Here is a 23,065-nt window from a genome sequence, read left to right as displayed (position 1 = left end):
GCGGTTGCCTCTGCCTTGTACAGCACAGCTAGATCAAGTGGTGGTGTGTTCATTGCCACTTCCAGGGCTTCGGTCGGTGTGGTTTTCATCGCCCCTCCTGCTCACCTTAATAGTTATTAAAATCAAAGCAAAGAAGAAAATTGATTTAGATTCAATTAGATATATACCTGGAGGGAGTAAACCAGTCCAAGTCGACCTTTGGCAGGGTCCATACCAGTCGCGTCTCCGTCGCGAACCCTGGGTCATGTTAAGTACTGGTGAGGCTTGAATCTTTTTTTAAAAAAGGTGCTTCACCACGCATTGAATGTATTAAACAACACCCCTTTACATTGTTTATTGAATTATAAATTAAGTGCTTTTTGAAGGAAATGGGAAGTAGGGGGTGCCCGTACAGTTAAATGAGCAACCACAAAAATGATTGAGATGACTCAACGGTTAAATTCATTAATAGCTACTCAGTTCGGACACTAAGCATCGTTATTTACTGTAGCTTATACTTTAAAGATCTTCCAAAAAATTGATCGCTGAAGATCTTCTAAAAAATTGCTACGGAAGATCGGCAAAAAAAGTGTTCAAAGATATTCGTAATTTTTCTTCCGAATAACTTCTGAAGATATGTCTCAAGGATTTCGTCTTCTGAAGAATCTTTTTGGGCCCCCAAGAAGATCTTCAGACCAATCTTTCAAAAATTCTTGCAAAGATTTTGAAGAGATATTCCGAAGACCCTTTTTTTTCTACGCGGATGGGACCTATTCACCGACATGCGTTAAATAAATTTAATTCTTGTGTGGGAAGCTATATAAACATCATTAAAAAACGATAATTTTGATGATTAACGCTAAAGATGCAATTATCAAAAATACAGAAGGAAGATACCGTTGTAAAAGAAACAATAAAAAATTCGAAGAATGTATCAAAAGTAACTCTGTGATTTAAAGTTATGCAGCAAACAGAAAATATGAATTGACCTGCGTGATATCCGTAAACTCCCTAGAGTCAAATACTTGCATACAGAGAAATATTTTCGAGGTCACCTTCGAAGTCTTGCACAATATTCTCCAGTGAGAAAATAGAATGAATAGCCATAGGAATTGGCATAAATGTTCCAATGCGATACTAAATTCTTGTATGTTGTCCAGAAAGTGATGTCTTCATGCGGCCACGAAATCTAAAAAGCTCATTCATAGATGTCGCAGGCAGGAAAGCGTCGGGAGGACTCTCCTATCATGCTCTATCGATGTTCTCCGAACATTCAACTTCCTCCGTATCACGATGTTGCACGAACATCTCTCCGCTAATAATTGTAAGAATATAAAATTTTCAACGCGATTTGCAAACTGTCGAGAAAATAAACTTTGTAACGAATCATCCCATTACTAATGTCATGTATGTATCATCATAAATAGGTTACAGCAATAGCAACAATTTTTTTATTATCGCATAAACATGCCGTTCATCTATAGTTTTGGTTTTCCTGAATACAGAAAAGATTATTTCAAAGTAAAAGTATTGATTCGATAGTTTGTAACGTAAATTTTTCACTTTTCTACACCAAACCTTTCCAGAAGTTTTGTAGTAGTATGTGTAGGTTTCTTTCGGTGACGGCCGACAAGATCATTCTTAGAGGAAACAATTGAACTGAGAGATATGATTGGTAATAAACCGTTCTTTGAGTTATCCACGGCCACGACGAGAACGTGATGTTGTTGCCCCAAAGACTGCACATGTCAATTCAATCAAAAACGACGGACACACAGAGATGAATGAATTTAAGTAATCTGGCACAGATCACACCGTTACCGATATTATTCATAAGCACTTCACCTAACTACCCACTAGCCCCGACTAAACATAACGAATGGAATATCTCCGCTACCCTACTGTTCAAATTTATTGAATATGATTCCACTCACCCGTTGTGTCCACAGTGCAATGAGAGAGAGGGGACGGAGGCTAAAGTATTTCCAGACGACTTGCGGGACCTATCCGAAGTTAGACTAGGATGCATCTATTATCCCCATAGTTACCTGTCTACTAGCAGGTAATGACTCTTTTAAGGGGTGGTGGGCTAACCCGAGTGAACCAGAGGAAGTTAAATATTTTCGAAGCATAATTTGTAGTGGGGCTACACTAGATATCTACCGTTTGTAAATAATACAGCTAGGATAGGCCAATTGAAAGCGTGTTTTTTGATGCCAAAGAGTAGTGAAGGGAAACTGAAGACATGTGACAGCATCTATAGCTTCGAGTATTTTCACCGAGACACAACACGATACAAATAAAAAAGGATGCTTTGCTACTCTGTTCAGTGAATAACAGTCTGTTCAACATTTCGAAAGTAAAATCGAATTGTGTTTTATCTTGAATAACATTACAAATATGTTAATCAGTACTATAACTAATTATTTACATCAGACCATGCGTGTTCCTCTAGAACCAGATGCGCTGTTGTCACATCCTTATGACTATTCTCAATGATAATAATTTAAGAACTGGTGGGAAACATTTTTCCAACATTTTCTCGTATTCAAGGAACACGAATCTGTCAGTGGGCAGGCGATTTGTCGGTACTGACGAAATGTTTATATTTGCATCTTGATTTAATTTCAATATCATGTTGTCTTTGAAACTATAAATTCATCCATTCCAATTCATTCCACGATTTTTCTTTCCGAATTCCTCTATTGAACACTTACCATCAATTTACCAAAATAGTCATTTCTCTGGAATTTAAACTTTTATCCCGCGTAACTATCCTGAGTAGAATACCATAATTTCGTTATATTCGTTAAGTTACTGGGGACACTCTGACATTATGTATATGCTTCTTGTCTCCCATGGGAAAAGTGTGAGAGCACACAGACAAAAGGACGAGGGGATGTAAGTGAAAAAGGATGATCACGCAATTGGAAGGGGGAATGAAGCATGAAGCTCCGTAGGGGGCCTAAGTTCAGAGCAGTTCGTGAATTCAGAGCCAGAAGGGGAAATCTGACTTGTTAATTTTTCACCCTCGTTCCCTTCTTCTCTTTTTCTACTTACCATAAATTCAAATCGGTTTCCGCACGATTTTAATTGATTTGGCTGTATTTTTTGTCAATGCTAACGAGAACTTTATGGAGAAATGCTCATACACTGATGTCTGGAAATGTTATTGATTAGAGTATTCAATTATCCCATATCAGAAGATTCAATAGATCCTGACTTTTAATTGACTACCTGATTATTTTCTCAAATCAACAAAATCTTTCGTTTTCTCTTATAACACATCGAACCATCCATAATAATCATTAAATTTTTCTAGTCTAATATATAAAAAGAGAACCTACATATTTATTGTATTGTTTGAAGTTGTGCGATTACCAATCACTTATTTTTTCTTGATTATCGTTCTGAAATCGGTACACGGAGAGAAATATTTAGTAAAAATTACGGAAGTTTCAGTTCACTTACCGATTACGGAGTCGATTCGAAAAATTTAAGTGACGGTACCGTTATTTTTCACCGATAATTCAGATAAAAATTACGGAACACCACGGAAAAATTCCGTGACTTTAGATAAAAATTACGTGACAGTTCCGTAAAATTTCCGACAACCACATTTCGCTCCAGAATTACGGAAAATACGCCTAATTTTTATTGAATATTTCTCTCAGTGTACAATGATACAATCATCTGGTAATTTCTGTTCTGCCAGTGAATTGAAGATGACAATTTTATTGGCAAACCTTATGCAAGACGCGCTTCTAAAGTGCCAGTCCTATCCTAAAACAGACAAGGAGGCGAAACTCATAAACTATCGAGATCTCGAAAGTCTGTCACGGTTAGTCATCATTGGTTCAAAGTTGTCTTAGACACCAAATTTGAATTCAGAAATTGTTTAATTTTGCCATTTCTAATCATCATTTTTGCAATTACAGTGCGCATATGGTTGCGTGTTTTATATTCGTGATATAATATATTACCCTAGTACAGAAAATAAAAGAAAGAAGAACTTCGAAATCTACTTGATGTTTTGGTGAACTAAAGGAAGCAAGTAAAGGACAGAAGAATTCAATCGACAGACTAGGGGAACGAGTTTTCCGTTGGTTAGAATAAAGAGCCAAATAGGATGGATATTCTGAAGTTAAAAGCGAAGAAACGCTCATGGCGTTTTTGACAGTATGCGTTGGCTGTAGGTGGGAAGAATGGGGTAAAGGCACTATGAGTCTCAGGATTAGGTACTAAAGCATAAGCCAGAGGAGATGGGAGATTGAGAGGAAGAGAGAGCCAGGGGGTTGGAAAATTGTCGGCTAGAAGGGACCGAAGTGAATGCTGGGATGGGGGGTTATGGCGTTCTTCCGTCCCTGCTTGTACCCTGAGCATCTCGCAACCCCAACTTGGTGAGCCATTGAAATTGCAAATGCACATTATGGATATTTCCCTATAGAGCCAACTTGAATACATGTATCTGTGGGTACTAATGCCGCTGGAGTTGTTTAACCACCAGTACTTTAACGCATGCGTAATGGGATTCAGAATTATTTTTCATTGAATTTATTGCATTTGAAATTGTATCGAGGAATACAACAGTGGATAATTGTTTGTAGAGTAAGTCTATCATGCCGAAAAATTGATTCAATTGATATAAGTTTTCTTTAATCAAATATTTTGTGGTTTTGTACTTCATTTTTCGACCATCAGATATATTTAGGCTTTTCTAAAATAATTTTTCCAATTCATATTTTATGTGCAAACAAGTATAAATACATAAAACATCATACCGTTTAAATTTTTGTATTAAAACGGGAATGTATTCAATTAAGTTTTTTATTTTATCTTGGATCATTGTATATAGGTCGCAAGGAAGAAGTGATTTAGATTTATTCGATGTGGGATTACAACTCGATTCAGGTCCTACAAAATTCGATTGAACAAGTAGTTTGTCATGCGACCTTGAGTAAACTTGATTATTTTAAAAGGAATGATACGGTTTGTAGATACCGTCCAACGGAGTTTTGATCAGACACTCATACTCGTAACCATGAATGGGCAAGTTCCAGGTAGCAGTCTCAATTACAATAGTGGGGAACATCCCACGAGGCGCACACCAAATCGCAAAATGGGAAAGATGAATGACGTGATTAATGAAAAGATAATTATAAAATCTCAACCTGAACAAAAATATTTTCGAATAGAAAAGTATACTCCGTTATAATCGCCATGCCGAGGGGTAGGGATTAAATTCTATGGTCATGACAAAAGAATATTGCATTGACGATTTCGCCTATTCCTGCGTGAAGTTTTCTGAGTCTACCAACTCCAAGACTGCCTAATTATGCTCTCCTCCTCTTTTTAATTGTCAACAGTAAATTTCACTCAAATACATTTTTATTTCGGTCTCATTTCCTTCATGGATCGATTTTTCTATCAGCTCTCTATGAAACATAATTGAACACGGTAAGGACAGTTTACGGGATCACAATATGTGACAATTTTCTGAGCACATATTATCTTCACGTTTCACACCATTTTACCCCATTTTCACGTGAAATTTGGAGAGCGTAAGAATCTCAGTACAGTCCTTTTATTGAGAAGAGAAAAATGAGTCTAAGGATAGCCTTATCGAAACCAGTCGATTCAGCGTGACCAAAGCAGACATACTAAATAAAAATACAGCTATTTTTCTATACATTCGCATAAATAATAGCGGACAACAATAATAATAATAATAATGTTGATAATTACATGTGTGATTCGGGGAGAGGCGTACGAGAAGAAAAGGAAACGGGAATGAAATATACCATAAGGACTGAAAAAAAGCGTGGCAGACAGGGAAAGCGGCGTAAGGGACACTCGTTGAACATGAAACAGCACTTAGACCCGCACAGCTCTGCGACTCAAAAACCTTTACTATTCTCACTCTTCAACTTTCCCTCCCTGTGTCTCCGCCATCAACCTTCTCATTCTCTTGAGTACCCTATCATGAAAGAATGAGGGAAACAAACTATAATAAGAAAGTAAGACGTATAAGAACAAATAGAGAGGCTTCTTTTATACTTTTCACATTCGCATTTGCAATCTGATGGCATCCTACCGTTTTTCGTCTTTATTATATTTAAACAAAAACTTTAAGGGTAGGAATTAATGAATTGATCAATCGTGAGTCGCTATTTAAGTTTCACAGGTTTCACATTGATTGAAACAGAAGATAAAGTAGGAAGTAAACGGAGTTCGTAGCGTTTTTAGGAAAAGAAATGGATTGTCGATAGGAAAGTCAAAATTTCCTGGTAAGTATAGAGAAGAGATTGGGTTTTTTGTGCAGAGTGTGAATACATCTGAGATTATACATAATTTATATTCTGAGTGAAATCACAAAGCAGTAATTGTTCAGTAAGTGATTTTGAAATACAACGATTTAAATAAATACTTTCGCTACTTGAGTGCAATACGGCTGGCAGCCGGATGACAATGTTTGTAACACTTTTTTCTTAATTATTTGTTCGGAAACTCACTTTTCGTCACTTGGCCTGACCTAATCTCCTTCTTCACCCTGGTCAGAACAAAATTTGTCAGAAAAATATTTTTCACTTCTTTTAACAACCCGCGCAGGATGACCGGATTGGCGTGAGGATCGGGCTATACTCGACGCCAACATTTCCGAAGCTTGTCAAAGAGACTGGCCTAATGTTGTGTCGAGCCTGGAGTGATAACTTCACCCCGATTATTAATACCTTGATTGGCCCAATGATGGCAGCAGATTGACAGCCAATTCTCATTATTTTTAATCGCAAATATTGATAACATTTGTTTTTTTTTTGACCATGCACTCATTGAATTAATTATGACAGTGAACAATTTCTTTTTTCCATTTTTATGATTATTTGTTCGTACCCACGGTGGCACCGATATCGATCCTGAAAAAACCTAATTCATGAACCCCAGTTTTGCATCTGATGAGACTGGAACTCACGATCTTTCGCCCTAACCACTGACCTAATAACAAACTCTTATAGTAATAACATAAAAACTTCTTCACAAATTTTAGTCAGCTGTTTTTGCCTATTTTTATTCTTCTTCGACCAATTGATTAACTCATCAGTAGATTACTGGTGATTTCCCTTACTCATTTAATTAATAAACAATTGCAATAATAATAGCGATTACTTCTTTTATAGTAACCGCTTGCTTCTCCAATTTTTTCCTATCATTATTCATCTGGTATCATTGAATGAAGATTCCAACAAAATTTCAACAAATTTTATTGTTTAATGTTCATTATAATGAAATTATATTTTTTTTTCTCTCACTCGTATACCCTTTCGGGTTTTTACGATTTGTTCCCTTCCCACCCCCCAACCCCCTGTACCGCATTTGCTGAAGGGAGGGAAAACCTCATCTGAGGGAAAAACCTGCCCTGGTACAGTCGTCCTTTTGACAGGACTACCGCTCGGCAGTGAAACCGTGAGATCAGAGCGCTATACATTTTTTGACCGCCGGTGCTCGGGATCGAACCCGGATCCTTGGCATGCTAGTCTAGCACTCTAACCGCACGGCCACTACCGTCGGTTATAATGAAATTATATTTAAATATTATTTTAACCGACGAATATTGGGGAAGCTATGTAGAGCCCATGATTCACCAATTATCGATCAATGAATATTCATTCATGATCCTGCTGTTATATACACGTACATTTTTAATTAATTATTTATTGATTGTGACTCCATTAACTGTGGAAACTCATTGAAAACTCTGAGACTCTATTGATATGGGTATTTATTGTATGAACAGCGAGTTAAAAAAAAATTCTGGCACTTACTGAAACGTATTAAGGCGAACCATTTTTTCCATTTGTGGATTTTACTAATTATGCTTGAATACCGAACTAGGAACTATCAGCCCTCAATGAATATCAACCAAGCTTGACGAGTATTTACTAATTTGTGCATTTTTTAATAATTTGGATATATTTTAAAGCTTTGATTGTTTTGGATGAATATAACTCCTGATTTTTTCAAATTGCGGAACTCAAATCCAATGATATTCAATAGTGGTGTCATTCCAGAGAAAAGCATTTTTTAACAACTTGTGAAAATGATAGCAATCATTTTTTAAATAATTTTTGAAATTTTATTCATGTTTAAACATTGTCCTCGTAAGCTTCCGAATGGATCCGTAGCTATCCGTAAATAATTATTTTTTCGAAAAAATTGCAATATCTGTTAAACAAAATTTTTGCCAAATTTCAAGTTGATAGGCTCATTTTTTCAATCATAGAGTGCGTACAGCGAAAGTTTTTTTTCGAAAAACATGAATATTGCCATATCTCGAAAACTGTCTTTCAAAAAAGGAACATATATATATATATATATATTGACTCATCTATGTAGAGCATATTGAGATGGACATTTGAAAAGAAAAAAATTGAAATCGGTTGGATAGTTTCTTAGCTATTCGTAAAAAACTTTTCAGAAACAATCACCGATATCCAGAAAACTGCCGGACCAATCGAGCTGAAATATAGTACAGATCAAGTCCATATTAGCACCTACAATGTGATAATATTTCAAATTTTTGGGAAACAATTTAGCCGCTTATTCTTCTTCTTTTGTAAAAATCCACTGTCAGCTGACCACCTGCATATGCACGCGTGGTTCTCAAACTTCGTATTTTTACGTTTCAAACCATTCTACATCATTTCCAATGAAAATTAGAATTCGGAAGCAAAAGTACAATCTTTATATATTTTTCAAGAAGTGCATTTTTTGGGATATTACATTAACATAATGGTTACACTAAATATTGATAATTATTGGCGACTATAACACCATCCATGATTGTTATTTCGATCTGGAATTTATTGTAAATAACAATTAGACGATACGTAGGGTGACGATTTTTCATTTTTTTAAATATCTTTATTATCATAACATTGTTGAATTCTTGAAAAATTGAATTCTCATTCATGAACACAAACGGCTTTTATTTATTATTACTCTACGAATTACATTATATTATATGTTTAACAATGAAAAATCAAAGTAATTTTTGCGTATTAGCATGAATTACAAATATATACATCAAAGAAAAGTAATAGATAATCATCAGTCTTCTCATTATTTAAGAATTACAATTCGTTAATCTCTAATGCTATCATGTTCTATAGAGTAGCTACTATGAGTTTAGAATTTTTATCATTTTATAGTTCTCCGACAGGTCATACTTTATTTTTATGATCAACATGGATCATATATGCCTACATGGAAATTAACTGCATTTTTGGTCTTTTTTAAACTACTAGATAGGAGGCGCTGAACATAGGATGGTGGGCTGGACGAAAGAAAATTTTTGTATCATTATCAAGCAAAAGTTTATACATTTTTAGAGACACGATAAATACGTAGACGAATTTGTGTTTTTGTGAATAATAGATACTCTATGGATCGTTACATTTCTTTTTCTGGGGCCATCTTGTCCATCCAGTCAGTCCATTTCCGTAATTGGTGTTGGCTTATGGTAAAGTTCACACCATTGGATTGTTGTGGATTATAACCACTTTTGTCCATCCTCCTTCATGACAAGAAAGTCATTAGCACAGCAGGCATTGGTTTGGCAGATCTTGTCCTTCTCTCGAGCCGTGTTCTTCACCATTGTGAATTCCCAAAAATATTTTTCGAATTAATAATCCGATTAATAATAGTTACAAGCTCTTCATTCAAATCTTGCATTGCATGAATCCTTTTTAGATTAGCATCTTCAGAATTCACAATGAATAGCTGCACATACATTGTCGCTTTGTTATGTTCTGATATTAAGGCCATATTCAAATGCTAGAAAATCTGTGCCCTGATCTTGAGACAATATGACTCAGCCCGTTTTTCGGCGAAATTCCTACAAATATTAATCATCTTTCATATTCAGTTATTTTCATAGTCATTTTCAAGTCATTGTCAAGTGATTTTCATACGGAGAAAATCATAATTGGATAAAGACTTACAGTGGTCGACAGATAAAAGGGTAGAAGGCGGGCGTGATCACTCAGTCTGGTGGTAGATGGACTCGGAGCCGCGTTTAATTTCTGCTGTTGATGGATCTCCCGATGCAGGCGTCTCTTGCAGGATGACGGTGAGGTTGACAAACTCGGTGGTTCGATGTGAAGATCTAGGTGTTCAGGCTTTTCACTTGTCCGGTGAGAAGGTGTCAAACGAGGGGTTCAAGTAGTGTGAAGAAGACACCCAATTTTCCGTCTAACTATGGGTGACCGTGCGACTGCTCGTAGACTTCGGGTGTCGAATCATTTGATGTTCATATTATTCTCGATTGGGCACAAGAGTTTGTAATTCATTCGAATGTCTTCTTCACCGTCGTTGAATTGTCTGGAACTGGATTAGCATCAGTATGTCAGCGGGCACGTATTTGGAACTCTGTACAATTGCTGCATTCAAGACCGTAACTTGATGATCCCAGGTGAATCCCCGTTGATTGATTTCGTTTCGCCTGGCTCCCTCAGCTCCGGCATAGCAATTTCTCGGAACGAGCTTGCGCAAATTAGTCTGCCATAGATTCACGCAGTTCAGGCGTAATTGCCGTTAAAGACAATATCGTCTTCATAGAAAAATGATACCCCGTCCTAGACTGACGCTGCTCAGGCGTTGTAATTATTGATTATTTATTATAGACGGTATCGTCTCACTAACTGAACTTCTGCTGATTCTGGTGTGGTTTGGCTGGTAGTTAGGCTGGAGCTCGGACTCGATCTTTATTTCGACTCGAACTGGAACAATGATGTTATCACTGGTCTGCCAACTGAAGTGACTTGAAGTTATGTTTTAACTAGTGATGTTCCAACTGAGGAAGTGATAACTGGTGATGATATATACGAAGTGAAGTTCCATGGCCTTGATGGGGATCACCCCCACCTAAGTCACCTCGACCGCTCTCGAATCAAGAAATTACCGTCTTAGGGAAGCTAGCTAAGTATTCCGAGTGTGGATGATTGAAAACGTGCATTGGGGAAGTCGATGCAATGGGACGGGTGCTCATCGGAGTAAACAGATAAGGGCTTTACTGTTGGGGCAGCATCGCAAAACTGAACCTTGTTAGATCGATGCGGCCCAACATATGTCGGCCGAATATCGAAAGGAAAACCCCGAGGGTGAGTTGGGAGTCAAATTTAATCGTTTTAAAATGAATTGTCACTCCTGTGGTGCAATTCATTCCACGCCATGTAGTGACTTTTTCCGAATCGGCCTTCGGTGAGTTTTTCTGTCCACTTTTGGATGATTTTCGAGGAGGCTTTTCCCTGGCTGTGACTTCCCCAAATTACTGGAACATTCCGCAGTTACACGGGTGGGGATTTTCTAGAGTTTGTGATCATAGATACTGACTGCCTCCAAACGGGAAACCAGAAACGGAACTCTAACCCGTACTGGAGCCTAACTCAGCGAAGAGGTTAACGGAGATGCAACAGATGCCGGCGCTGCCCACTCCACTAGGTTGTGGAAAGAGCGGCGTATTCGTGAAAAAGAGCCAAAATGTCCTGAAAAAAATAGAATTCTACTAAAAGCTTTTCAAAACTGCCTACTTTATCAACTGAACTCGACAAGGGGCTCGACAAGGGATTTTTCCAGTCAACCAAAATCGCCGGTGTTTATTATACCCACCAAGGCGGTAGAAAATTCCCAACAAAGAACTCCATTCGATTTCACGAGGCATGTCACGATGCTCGGGATTTTCCGAAAATTCAGAGACTCCTTAAAATACCGTTAAGAGACAAATTTGAACTGCGAGAAACCTCCACGTAGTTTCACGAAATCTCTAGGGATGCCCAGGATTTTCCTCAAAATAACGAAACCCCATAATAGTTAGGTATTGGCAAAGTTGTACCGAGAACATCCTCGGACGAAGCCTAGAAGAGACGGAGAGAGAAGTAGATGATGAGCAAGAGAGGTATAGCGCTACGTCAGTATGCGCGACGAGTTATAAACGTTTAGGCGGTTTTATTTTACATCACCTTACCTAAGTAGGTTGTGTCAAGCGTGGTTGCTTGAACCAAAGCTTGGCTAAGTCCTGCCATATGTGTAATTGGCTCACCATACTCAGGCTAACGCGTGGCCCTGAATGAGATAGTCACTAATTGGATCACTACTTAATAGCCGAGTCTCAGCTGAGTACTACAGAGTTATTTCGGATGGCTTGGCCGAAGGTTGGCTGCCGGAAGTAGGTAGAGCATATCTGGCCCAATACGTCATGCCAATGACGAACCAAATAGTCATTGTCCATTCCTCATTCAACGCTTGGCTAGTACTGGGAGGCTAAACGCCGATATACCAATCTTGGCCAACGTCTGGCCAGGAGTGGGCTGTTGAAGAATTGGTAGAACATCACTGGGCCAATGTTGTGTCAGACAATGACGAACTAAACACGGGTGCCTTATTGCCATGTCAACACTTGGCCTCACTTTTAATTGCCAGGAATTTTATTAAGTCAGAATATGTTTCGCTAGTCATTACTAGACCAGGCTTTGCAAGAAAAATAAAATAATAATAATAATAATTTATTATTACTGTTTTCTTTTTCTCATAAATGGAATCGCTGAATGATCCTCGAGGGCTTTGACTTCATGTCGAAGACCACCGAACAAGCTAAGCGATACAAACAAGTCCTAATCGCTCTGCAGTAGAGATCCTTCCAACCAAAGGGTGAGCACTACTGCAGTCCAAAATCATGCTGTCTAAGTAGTCGAAGAAACGCAAGAATGATCGCCTTTAGCATCACTATGACGGGTAGGTTGCTCGGGTTGAGGCTCCACGCGCCTGACAGCAATCTGAGAGAAATGATCACGCGACAGCCGGCGTGGAATGACGAACAAATCATAGCCCTGCTGCTAAAATGTGTGTACTCAGGGTGCATAGTGCACCGCAAGTTCCGCATCCGCGCCGTATTTCTTCGCTGCGCCGGCTGACTATCCACCCAACATTGCATGAGGTCCTCCTTGAGTTCCTCCGACCAGCTAATCCTATCGACAGCCAAGCGGTTATCATTGTTGGGTCCAGATTTGTCGCCCCACCCGACTAATCCATGGTCCTCATCTGAAAGGGAGTGGCTGTGGGGGGCTGTGTTGCGACTCGTTGGTAGAACCGAGTATTGGAAGTTACGGGTAGTTAGCCCGCAACTAACGTGACTATTGCAACAGTATTGGACACCATGCTGCTGGGCGATGAGTACGCCAATTTCCCTCCGCCATTTATTGCTGTTATTCACATTTGTTACATTTGTTTACATGTTGTGACACTTTATTACTGTTATTATTATTGTCCTTATTATTGTTATTCATTTTATTTTATAATCAATAATGGTGATGATAGCAATAACAGTGTTGCCAAAAAATAATGGGTATTTTTTAAAAAGGGGTTGGGAGTTATAGCTTACCGTGGGAAGGTTTGATGAGAAAGGGAGGAAGGGTTAAGCCAAGGAAGCTTATGTTAATGGATAAGTAAATTATAAGAGGGTAGTACATTATAATAGTTGTGCCAAGCTTGGTGATTGGCATGCCAAGCGTCGGCCATGGGTTGACCCAGCTTTCAATCCCTACTTGGGTAACGGCTCATCCGATCGGCATCGGACGAACTTCACCACCAAGGGGGATTATTCACGCGCATTCTCCCCATACTGCCGAGTTCCACAGTGTACGCAGACCGCAATATTTCCGTTTTAGAAAACGGGAATTTTTTCGACGCCGTTAGGATGAAGTTCTCACTGAACGAAAAGCAGAGCGGAGGGGGGGAAATGCTCGAGGCCACGACGGTATCTGCTGCCAATAATACCGGGGAAAACTCGTTCTTTGACTCGAGGGTCCTGGCGATAATTATCAAGGATGGCGGAACTCTGGCCTTACCGGAACGTGAGTTCCGGTGGATTAAAAGCAGAGGTGTTGGCGTTTCAGCGTGCCAATCTCTCCCCGTTCAAATTTGGATGGGGGAACCAAAATCTCATAACTTTTCTCGAAACCCCTAATACCGCAACTACTCCCACCCGGTTGATTTCCCGGAGATCCATGGACACCACTGATCTCTATATAACTGGATAGACTATCCCTATGCCCCCACTACGCCGACACTGAGGCAGTACTGTAGGACAAGCAGCGCCTCAGAATAGTAGTTCGAGTACTACAGCGCCCTTGACTGCGCATGAGCATCACCCAATGGAGGGCTTCTCCCCTTCCACTGAAAACTGCGCTGAGCATGCGCACTTGATAGAACTTTAGTTCCCGGACTACTATTCGGAGGCGCTGATTGACTTTCAAATCGGCCTCACCAGGGCTATACGCGATAGTCTATCCAGTTATATAGAGATCAGTGATGGACACTAATTGAACTTCCTAACTTGATAATCACGTGACAAATACAAACGATCACGGCGATTCAGTGGGGTATTGCTGGTAAACAGCCTTACGGGCCGTCCAACTCTAAAACGTATCTGAAATACTTCACGGGTCCCTCTCTTAGGGGTGCTGGCACTTGAAGACTGTACATCCGGGGAGATTTTGCAAACCCATGAAACCATAAACCCACAACGAATGATAACTTTTATTACCCCTCTGCATGAAGCGATTCACAGGCCATCGCGATGTCCCTATAACTAACCCCTTTATTGAGTCCTAATATCCCTTTAATTCTTTCTGAACTCCTATAATGCTGGAACCCCCTAAACCGTATCCACACTAGATGTACCCTCTGGCTGGGTAGGGATAAATCGAGATGTTCACAAACCGCACACATTAAACGTGAATTTTGGATTACTATCTTGACACTTCCCCGGGATTTCTAGAATCGCCGAAGGGTGCGAGATCTGGGGCCCAAGTGTTTAGGGCGTAGGAGAGCTGCGAACAGACAGTAGCACAGGATGGGTACATTGAAACACTCGCAGTTCCTCTATGAGACTTCCTGTCACATAGCATAGGCCTCATACTGATGTATGAGCGCTTCGATTGGGCGGGTATTCAGACGGCTGATTCTTCGAAGGTGTTGTTCAAAGGGGTCAATGACGACGTTTATATTCGGCGCGATCCAGGAGATGTTAATGTCGGGGATATTCACTCTGCGACAATGGCACCACATCCCGGCATACGGCAGTCCAACCAGCCGTAGTCGAGAGTGGGGGGCATTGGCACTACTACCCAGACTCCCCAGTCACTCGGGAGAGCCGCTTTGTCTGGCTCCCAGTGCGTACCACTGGCAGCTCTGTCTTGGGCCCTTGATAGGCTCCCAATACCTCCCAATCCCTTGATCTTGTGTTCTCTGGGCGAGGGTTATACTCTCCCTGATTAAGACCCATTGATCCACGCATTGTATTATTTCGCGGTCTAGACTTCGGCTTATTGAAATTGCGTATCCGTGAATCCTGCCATTCGCCATCGGCTTTAGCCTCTCGCAGGCAATTTCGTCGGTACTTAGGGTATCATCTCGTCCAAGGGTTTTACGGGTTTTTTGGATTTTTGGATTTTGCGTTGTAGCGAGGACGAGTTCCCAGTCGTCTTGTCCCTTTGTGCTATTGTTATTAGATATCTTTTGGATTTTCGATGATTTTCGGTATTGTGAGGCTTACTGACCTCGGGTAAAGCCTACCCTACTCTACATTCTTACCATTGCTTATGTTTTCGTCAGCTTTTGACCTTCAAAAAGGTAGCTGGCGCTCCATTAAATCGGTTGGAATAGTAGGATGCGAGTATGGGAACGGGTTGAGGTAATAACTATCCTCGATCTCCGGAAGGAGATCAGAAAAAGTGTTACACACGTTACAACTTAATCTTAGTATGTTTGTTTTTTAATGATAGTGTAGATGAAAATTTGATTTTTCGACAATTCTAATATTTATTATGAATATGCTAAATCGAATATAGTAAGTCCAAGTACGGAATATACGTTATTGCATTTTTTTGTCTATATTTTCAGATTTTCATCTGAATAGAATTTTGAAAGTATTTAAAGAAAATTGAGTGTACCATAGAACACAAATATACGACATTTCGTCCGATTTTCGGATTTTCTGATTTTCCTTGAAAATTATGTAGAATTATGCGTATTACTAAGCACTAAGTCTGTTCCAAAACTCCCCTTGATTGAGCTAGCCATTTTTCATAAATTGTCATTCCGTCCTGAATACTTTGTCGCAAATATTTCGAAAACTATCCAACAGATTTCAATTTTTCATCTCTCAAAATATTTATCTCGATGTACTGTATCGTAACCCATCAGGATATGTATACTCTTCCATACTTAGTATTCGAGATATTTTAATTTTTTTTTTGAAAACAATTTTCAAAGTAAAATAATGAAGGCATTTCCAACTTAGAGCCTTTATCATGGGAAATTTTTCATAATTTTCAACGAAATTTTCAATTCGACACATCGTTAATGCAAAAATTGAAGTTGAAAGAGTGATTTTTCAAGAAATGATAGTATATGCAAAGAATTCAGCATTTTTTCGAGCCGTTCGGAAGCATACCATTAATTCATTATCATATGCTTACAACCTTTGCTTATTTTATGTATTGTACCGTGGTATTTCACCAGTTTACTGTTCCTCGACCGTTCCGCGTTAATTAATTCACTTCCACCAGGCGGGATGTCAGATGGCGAGTGTCCTGAGAGAAAAGAACATTAGATTAACTTTATTTATTTTTATTTTGAATTAAAATGACCATGATTGTTCATGATAAGTAAATTACTGATTGATTTTCCCCCGCTTTCCTTGTCTAACTTTCGACACGACTCGCATGATCAGCACGTTTTCAGAATCGGTGTTGTTCTTGATTTTTTTCCTCTCCTCTGCATCCCTCCCAAGGTCTTGTATATTGTGTGAAGATGGAGAAAGAATTTGTTCACATTTCCAGAGTGTGACTAGTCTCCCCTCTCCCCGCCACTCCATCGAATTAACTAAAATATCAATATAAAAAAATAGTCATAATCTAATAACCGATATTATTTTTTGAGCCATACGCTGCAGTTTTTATTGAGGTGAAGGATGAGAGGTCGAATGTAAATGTACTAACCACTCCGTCCAATTTTTTATTCACAAAAAATGTTTCCCGCTTTGACTTAGATTGCTGATAGGTTTTCTGACTAAGGTTCCACGTAGTCGAGTAAAGTGCGCATTTTTTTGAATGCACTTGGGTGTCGCATTTCACTGCAGGAATTTTAGACCACACTATTACAAGGTACTATATCATCTATAGGAATTTGGAAATTGACAAGACTTAGGCTGAAAATTAAAAAAAATGAGAAAAACCATTCATTAACTTTGTATTTAAAATTTTCAATGAGGCAATCGTTAACCACAAAAGATTACTACATCACGTTTTCACCAGAAAGTTTGAAATTCCACCGTTTGTTGAATTTATTCATTAATATCACTAAGTTTAGTGGTGTGAGGACGAGGTTGTATTCGTCTTACCCAGCGAAACCAGTGTGGCGAGGAGGTGAAGGAGTTTCCTGTAACCACAAGACCCGCTTGGTCTTCTCTAGCACACGTTGGACGATTACGTGGGTATTGATTAAACCCTCGCAACACTTTGGGAAAACCCTTCTGCCTTCTCCTATAGTAGAAAACCAGTTTGCCGCTTACCCTTGCGTCTTCAGTGTGGGTCGTACTGGCAATTAATATTATTTATCGGCATGTTCATCGCCTGGTCTCATTTAACTAATATCCCCACTCACTCCTTAACTCGAGGCAACTACTTCGGCGAAAGTCGGATGCCTAGGAAGCACGATTGACCAATGCTGTTAAGGCAATCTCATTATTTTATTGAAAGTAAGAATTTTATGACAAATAAATTTGTTCTTTTAATCCGAAATGAAGGTATCGTGACGTCTTTCGCCTTTCCCCACTTTTCTGGACCAAGGTATGTTCATCTGGAGATGACGAGTAAACCTACCAACTTTTCACATCCTAATTATCTAAACAGGCATCCCAACATGTTCGTTCTAACACATATAATTTAATAATACGACTGACAGTTTCTGACCAACTGAATGTATAATACAATGGATTGAACATTTTGATATGTAAAATTTCCAAATTTTCCCGTTCCTAACGCAGAGAGTGACCTAAGCTCTTTGCAAGATTAAAAAATCTTCTTTCCCTATGAACTATCTATTTCAATACGAATGTTACCTCACCAGGTACGACTATCCACGTCCTCTCCGTAACAAGAGACTGAGCAGATATAACTGGTTCTTTAGAATTGAATTAGAGTTTCATGCAATTTAATTGGCCGCCTCCTTCCTACAGATCACTTCCCCGAGCGAAGGAGTTAGCTCGAAGTGCAAGTTCTCTTCCTCCTCTCTTAACGTCTTTTTTGTCTACGCCCTGGCTTCGCCTATACACTTCAATCTCCTTAAAGAACTATCGCAAGGATCAACTCCTGTCAATGAAGGGTATCGTTTGTGTACTATCTATCTGAACATTAAAAAATGGTCTCTTTAAACTCTCCTTCAATTTCGATTTATGTTTATTTCTGAATACCATCAGTAAAGCAATGAAACAAAGGGTCTTGCATTGAATTCCAATTTGCCTTGTTCCCATTAAATATCCTAATGAACTGACCATTATTTGAATGTGTTGAATTGAGAAAGTAGTGTTCGATTTATGTGTCAGATCGACCAATACTAAGAGCCTACTCGGGAATCTTGTACGTACTTGTTTTGAGAAAAGAGAGTGTCAGTACAGTAATTTCTACGTCTTTCGATTTCAAACTCGCTGCCCTACTATTACTCCTACTAAAAAATAACTATAGGTCATATCACGTTCGGCTGAGGTTACCAGATTTTGTACCTTATCAGGTGTCAAACGGCCAGCCTATGTTAAGTTCATTATACTATGAGCATGATAGAGCAACCTTATAAGGACCTAATCCTATCAACATCGAGTTCCCCCATTTAATGAATCATTGATTTCATTAATAATTGGTTAATTATTCATCTAGGATGACATGGATACGCTATGATGGAATATATTTAACAACTGACAACAAAAATTGAATTAAAAAAAAAAATAAAAAATAGAAATATATGCTAAGTCGGCATCCGCTACAGTGGTCGCCAATCCGGTTATTATTCGAGCCCATGGTTACTTAGTTTTAATAATCGTCCAAGTTCTCTGTGCCCCAATATGCCATGCTGAAATTTTTTCACTCAAGGTATTTGTACCGTCCACATAGACACATTTTTTCAATTATCTATGCTGTGTGCAGTGTATCCGATTTTAACAAGTGATTTGTTTTTTTTTATTTTTCAACAAATGTTTATGAATTTTTCTATTTTTTTCACTTTTTTTTTTAATAATTAATAAAGTCAATCATCGTAATTAAAGCTTGGGTAACTAGTGAATTGTGGTTGACACTTTGACAATATTGAAAACAAATTGATGAGTTTTTTTGGAAATTTTGAAAAAAAATGAAAATTGAAAAAATCACAACTTTTTTTTAAATTTGTGGAAATAAAGAAAATTTTGTGTATACACTTTCCGAAATCGATGAAATTATGAAAATTTTTTAAGCATTTCTAGAAATGAAGAAAACTCCAAGTTTATATCAATACTTTGAAACTTTTTGAAACTAACTGTATTCTGTATTTAGCTGCCCAAAAAGAAAGCGTTACTCTCTCATATTAGTATATTATGCAACACGTAATATATTTTTCGACTCGTGGGATTGTAAAACTCGCCTTCGCCTCGTGTTACAAACCCCCCACGAGTCAAAAAATATATTACGCACGCGTTTCATACGAAATTTTATGTCATCGCGCCCGGAAGCCGCGATTTAACCGAGCGAAGCGAGGTTAGAATCGCGCGATTACGGGCACCGATGGCATAAAGATTAATGACAAGACCGAACGCGTGCTTCGCGCGCGCTATTTGCTTCCGTTGTGTTGAGGATGGCATAGCCAATTAACCAATGAGAAATACAGTTACGAGTGAAAAGTCTTACGCATGAAGTTAGCCAATCTTACACTCGGAGAACTTAATTTTGGTGTATCACCTTTTATAGATAGGAACTAAAGTAATTTATATTGCTGAGTGTTACACTAACGTTGCTACACTCAAGCCGAAAATTAAATATCACTCGAAATATTCACAACTTAAAGATAAGAGTTGACTGTTTATAATGATTAGGATTTTCACGATTAAGTCAAACGAGATCTACGGCGCACTCCATGTGCCGAATTTAAATTTCCTGGTTTCCGAATTAATTAATATAAGGAATCAGTCTTAGGAGTTCTGAGATATTTTCACTCAGGCGAACTTCATTTATGTGTCTGTGCTTTCATAATAACCATTATATTTTGGGGTTCCGATTTCAAGTCGAGCCTTCTGTCGATAATAAAATGAGTACACCAACAGACAAAAGGTCATGATTAGAGCTGAAACTTATTTTAGTTATAATCCTTGTCGAATCAGGTGTGATTGACAAAAAAGTTCTGACAGAATTATTTATAGAATGTTGTGCACCAACTGTTGAAATTAAAACTGGACACCTTGAGAGCATTCTAGGTGACTCCCTCCCATATGTTTCCTTACCGAATCCTGTCTCTTTTTTTTATTCATTTCTTCGGAGAGACTTGAAAACTAGAAGGAGACTTGATTAAAGACGTGGCTAACTTTCTTTAGTTCTGAACTATAGCCTGTCATCAAAATTCAATTGAACGTTAACAACGTCGCAGTTTAGAGAGATTCGCATAGTGGCGAAGAACCTAACTTTTTTTGACCCACAAGTCAAGTTCCTATTTGACTTTAAAGTTAGCGAATCGCAGCGTAGCCTCGCCCAGTGGATCTGTGGTTCTCAATTCAGTGGTTTTGTAGTAAGAAAAACCGTTTCTCTTAAATTTTTTGTGAAAGTGAAGGGCAGGGATGAAGTCAGGGGCCTCCATATCGGGAAGGGGTGGAACAGATAGAATAAACTTTATTGTTCGGAATATTGAACAAACACCTAAAGGAGTAATTGAAAGCAGTAAAATACAATAAAATAAATGAAGTGAAGTGGAGTAGAAATAGAGCCATTGGGTACATGTACGTCACTAAGGCACATCCTCCTTCTGCAGCGAACACCACCTAAGAAGGGTTTTAAAGGCCTTACGTGAAGATTGCTTTCTGATGGAAGCTGGGATGTCATTCCAGACCACAGGTCCAGACACCGTTAATGCAGCCTTGAAGCAGTCAGTCCTGAAACTCGACACCACCAAACATCAGGGTCCCCACGGCCAGTGCCTTGTACCCAGAGATCGTCACCCAACCCGCGTTGGGCGGCAGAGATGGAATCCGGTTACAGATTTCACAGCACGATTAATCATCCGCTGGAGCTGTCCGTCGAAGACAGAGCCAACCCCCTGAGAACTGCCAAGCAATAGAAAACGTGGAGGAAGGTCAGGGCGTTGATAAGCAACTTGCGTAAGGGTTCATCTTTCTACCTGCGAAGACTGTACAGCTGGTACAAAGCGCCTTTGATCTTAGAGATCCCCAAATTCCTGATGCTGCTCACTACTTCAATGATTGAGCCATTACTGCCAAGGTCGATGGCCATGATGAGACGCGTGGCTCCCACAACAATGGTCTTGGTCTTGCCAACATTCAACTAAAGTCTATCTCCATTAGCCCAGCCCTAGATTAGGCGAACATCCTCGTTGAGACGGGTAACGGGGAAGATCATTAGTGTTCAGTCAGTAACGTGCTTCATTAATCACACCACCAATGTCATTGATGAACAGGAAAAACAGGCGTAGTCCAAGGATGGAAGAAGTCTTGATATCGGTGAGAAGGGAAACGGAGGGGATCCTTTGGGTTCGGAAACAGTTCCAGGTGGCTGTTTTAGTCTGGATTATTCCTGGCAATTGATACACACTTGAGAACTGCTGTGGATACACTTTCAAGTTCAAGTGTGGGTTGGGGTGAACAATGAACGATGTTCCAAGTCGAGTTTTAGGTCTTTCAACTGTTCCTGTCGATTGTCCATGCACAGGGACTATTCCAAATGGACGCTAATAGCTAAGAACCGGTCCACTGAAAAGTGTTAAGTCCGGAACTCGTCCGGGTACATCCCCGGACCTCGGTACGGTTTCGGCTAAATATCCTCATCAGAACATGGTTCCGAGATGACTTCTAGGGTCGAAAATGGTTCCGGGTGCTTATCTTCATTTAAGAATGAATCCAATTATTCATCCGTTCCTATCTTCCTCCAGTTTTCTGATTATCAATCGCAGACTTGGGCTTGGTATCCGTGTATTCGGCTCTCCCTATTCTCCATAATTTTTATTTCTAATGAAAAAAAAACTATTCCTCAAAATATGGTCCAATCAGCTGAAATGATTGATTAACATAGCAAAATGGTCTTTAAGGTTTCCTTTTTTCGTAATGAGAAAAAAATCGATTTTTTATCATTTAGATGTTTTTTTACAGTAGAAACTAAACACTACTTCTGATTCGTCCGAAAGCATATGATATCATGGATCGTAATTTGTATAGAAATGCCATTCATAAGGAAAATGATGTAAAAAATGTGATTTTTCACATCAAAAAGCATCTCACTACTGCAACATTATAACAGCCTTCAATGTCGCACTATGGATGAGAGGATTCTGCAACCGCAAAATCCACGGGATTTTCAAATTCATCCAGTTTCTTGAGAATATAGCCCCTCTGAAACTACACATAATGAAATAAATTTTGATTACTTGGTGAAAATAACTGAACTAAAGACTGTAACTACACTATATTATTCTAGTTACAGTGCTTTTTATCACGGATAAAAATATCACAATAAGCACACGTCGAAAATATCACAAGCAAAAATACCACCGACGAGAACATCGTAGTTCAAACATCACAAAAACAACACCACAAACGAATGGAACTCAGAAGAATGAATGTCAGAAAGGAAGAAAGGCAGTCAGAAGAGGTCAAACAGGTGCGAACGGTTTTGAAAGTAGAAAGAGGAATCCTGAAAAATCGTTAACTGAAACATATCTTGATGTTTATGAGAACCTGATTTCTTCGTGAATGGACCACTGCTCTCAGCAGGTTATAGTTTTAGAT

At 39.0% G+C, this 23,065-nt stretch overlaps 1 protein-coding gene and 1 long non-coding RNA gene across 2 annotated transcripts in view; one reads left to right on the top strand and one right to left on the bottom strand.

Moving 5' to 3' along the window:
- LOC105269359 (uncharacterized) overlaps nucleotides 1-23,065 on the top strand; it is a 121,398-nt gene that overhangs the window by 58,200 nt on the left and 40,133 nt on the right. The gene's annotated exons all lie outside the window — the stretch shown is intronic.
- Nucleotides 15,846-17,718, bottom strand: LOC105269358 (uncharacterized). The gene is made up of 4 exons (XR_892431.1): nucleotides 17,435-17,718; nucleotides 17,034-17,242; nucleotides 16,710-16,917; nucleotides 15,846-16,625 (listed from the first exon to the last, which is right to left on the bottom strand). It is a non-coding gene; the product is annotated as an uncharacterized lncRNA (long non-coding RNA).

This window comes from Fopius arisanus, unplaced genomic scaffold (assembly GCF_000806365.1).
Source record: "Fopius arisanus strain USDA-PBARC FA_bdor unplaced genomic scaffold, ASM80636v1 scaffold00068, whole genome shotgun sequence".
Classification (NCBI taxonomy): domain Eukaryota; kingdom Metazoa; phylum Arthropoda; class Insecta; order Hymenoptera; family Braconidae; genus Fopius; species Fopius arisanus.
Note: the sequence above shows the minus strand (reverse complement) of the source record. Positions and strands in the feature narration are given on the sequence as shown.